Consider the following 3,211-nt stretch of genomic DNA (forward strand, 5'->3'; position numbering starts at 1 on the left):
ATACATAATGTGTACAATATGTAGTAACGTAACATATGTTCTAAACAAAAAAGAATTAAATGGAAAACAGAAAATGAAAAATAAAATAAAAAATAAACCCCAAAACTCCAAAACCCCAAATCACCAAAGCCTCTAGTCCCGGTTGGTGTTACCAACAGGGACTAAAGGTCCCGGCCACGCCTCACGCGCCACGTGGAAGGGTATTAGTCCCGGTTCATGACAAACTGGGACTAAAGGGGTTCTTTAGTCCCAAGTTAATAGTCCTAGTTCGTGAACCGGGACTATAGGACCTTACCAACCGAGACTATAGCTCCGTTTTCTACTAGTGTGGGAGGACGCCACCGCGCACGAGGGAAGAAGACCATGCCGCCACCGTCACAGCCCACAGCCCGGGCTTCCCTGTGTGAACTCGGGCAGCAGCGGGAGCGAGAGATCGGGATGAGGTGCCGAGGGCCGGCGGCGCGGTTTCCCCCATCTCACCTAGGGTTGGCGACGCGGGGGCACTGGGTTCCCTTCCAGCACCGCTTTGATGTTGTAGTCGAATGATCAACTCACAGGCAAACCACATGTATTAAAATTCCTTTGATGTTGTAGTCGAATGATCAACTCACACGCGAACCACATGTATTAAAATTCCTATTTGCAGGCAACATCCCATTGTAACCGAATGATCAACTCACACGCAATACATGTGCCAGAGAGAGGCAACTATCTATATATACCGTGGCTGCATATCAAAAACGATGGAGCTGCATAAGCGTGTTGGCCAACACGTTGATATGCATGTCAGTTAGGAAGTAATTTTATGGCCTATGTTGTTTATTTTGAGACATTGGAGTCCACCAAATCCAATCAAGTCTTACTCAGGAAAGCAACATCCGATTGTAGTCCAAGTCCACTTTCTTCATTAGTCATGGCCACATTCCATGCCATCTGATATATGTACAGTGTTGTGTCCATCGGGACTACTACTTGATTCACTCTTTTCTTGGAATCCCTCCTTTCAATATAAGATAAGGAGTCTAGGGTACGTACGGTATGTACGTGGGTGGAAACTCGGTTCTCTTGTCTTAGTAGTATTCATTCAAGAGAGACCAAATCAACTCCCCGGTCTTGTTGTTCTCCACTGCCGCCGGCCATGCCTGACAGCAGCTCGACCTCTCTGGAGATCACGTGGAGACGTGTCACGGCCTGGGAGCAAACCCGGACGTTCAATTTCGAGGTGACCGATTACCTGCGGCTCGCTGGCATGGGTGTCGGCGAGTACGTTAGTTGGCCCGACGTCGAAGTCGGCAGGTCCAAGTGGAAGATCAAATTCTACCCAGACGAGGTCGACGATGACTGTGACGGCACGCCTCAGCGTTTGTGCGCTGGTACAGCCACGAAGAAGGCATGGATCCGGATCGGGAGGTGATCGCCAAGTTCACAGCATCCTAGAGAAAAGGAGCCAGGTAAACCTAGACAGCTGCGGTCCCGCGAAGCTCGTCTTCTCGCCGTTAGATTGCCTGGAATGGGGCTGCCGCGACTTTGTGGAAACGTCCAAGCTGGAAGAGCTGTCGCAACTCGGGGACTTTTTCGTTGGCTCATTCTCCCTGATCTAAAGTTGTGGGTGATGGCAGGAGAGAAAGGATGTGCCGAATTATGTGGGTAGTTATGCGTGTTTTATGTTTAGGCTCTGTTTTCATTGGGGTTTATGTTATGTATTCCGGACATGGGCTTGGTATCTTTCTTCTCTACAAATTAAGTTTACGTGCAGTTCTCCTGCATGGTTCAAAAGAATATTTGTGAATATTATTTTTTTTGTGCGCTGGTTTGAAGTGGAGATAGTGTGTGTCCTTGTTATGCCGCCCTGGATTGTGTGAATTCTGGTAAGCTAGAACTCTTGCCTTTTATAAAACTATGACAAAAAAGGGTCCCCCATTTTATTTTATAAAACAACCACCCCGATCACAAAGAGCTGTGGGGACGAAGCGCACAACAAACCCAAAAAAAAAAAACCCAACAACGACAGCTCAACAAAACTCCGATGCACCAACACCGTTGCGCCCTCCGAAATAGTCCCGCCACACTCCACGGCTCCGAACACCCACATACCAAGTAACACCCTCTAGGAGGAGTGCGACGCCAAGGACGTTGCTGCCCAGACATGTCCTAGGGTTTCCCCCGGCACGCGGAGGGGGGTGAGGGACGGGTAGCACTAACACCCTTCAAGAAGGAATGATAGCACCCGCAGGCGTCACCGCGTCGAAGCTGGATGGACCGGCAGGGATTTCTCGTGCTCCCCAAATACCCCAACCCACCCGATTCGAAGCCCTCCACCCAGCCTGTCACCCACCAGCACGTGCCACCATGGACTGACACCATCCTCACCATCTCATTGTGGACACCATCACGCGTCCTAGAGGACGGGACATGAAAACACCTGCAATCGGGGACGACGGCACCGAGGCCGTGCAGGAGGGAACTACCTCCACCGCCGTCACGCGGAAGGTCATGCCTCCAACGCCGCCGCGGTAGCCGGTCAAACGTGGCCGTAGTGACACACCAGGCCTCCCGGACCCGGCATGGCCCAAAATGGGCCCGCAAAGTTGCTGCCACGAGGTTGCAGAAAGCCAACGCCGCCGCCGCCATCTCACAGCTTCCCAACGCCCCATCTCCACCTCTAGGGAGCGCCACCGCCGACGAGGGAGCCGGCCCGCCCAGGCCTGGATCTAGGCCCGACCGGCGGCACCATCACCTCGCACCACCGCGTCGTCTCGTCGGCAACGGCCGCACCACCACGCAGCCAACCACGCGCACTAGCGCCAGGTCGCCCCGCCGCCTCGCAGCCAAGCACCTGCACCAACGCCAGGTCGCCCTGTCGCCGCGTTGGACCATCGCCGCCTGGGAGCACCGCACAGCTCCGCTCTGCCCCGTGCAGGAGCTTCGCTGGGGAAAAAGCATTGGGCCGGCGGCACCGACGCCGCCCAAGCGAGACCGACGCACACAGGCGACGGTGGTGGGAGAGAGGGAGGGAGGAGGGGTTGGAGGAGGGGATGGGGTGCGGCTTGTCGCGCGTGGGGGACAAGCCGGTCGCGAGGCACTCCAGCGTCGGCACTCCTTCTGTAAAACTATGTATGCATTTTGCCTACTTTCGGAGAACAATAATGCTAGACCTACAAAGACTTACAAAGGTTTGCTTAACCTTCCAAACTAATTCTTCTCTCCCCCC

At 53.8% G+C, this 3,211-nt stretch overlaps 1 pseudogene; it reads left to right on the forward strand.

Moving 5' to 3' along the window:
* The first annotated feature begins 1,138 nt into the window (after window positions 1-1,138).
* Window positions 1,139-1,601, forward strand: LOC123395939 (annotated as a pseudogene).
* Window positions 1,602-3,211: the final 1,610 nt, after the last annotated feature.

The sequence above is a fragment of the Hordeum vulgare genome, chromosome 1H (assembly GCF_904849725.1).
Source record: "Hordeum vulgare subsp. vulgare chromosome 1H, MorexV3_pseudomolecules_assembly, whole genome shotgun sequence".
NCBI lineage: Eukaryota > Viridiplantae > Streptophyta > Magnoliopsida > Poales > Poaceae > Hordeum > Hordeum vulgare.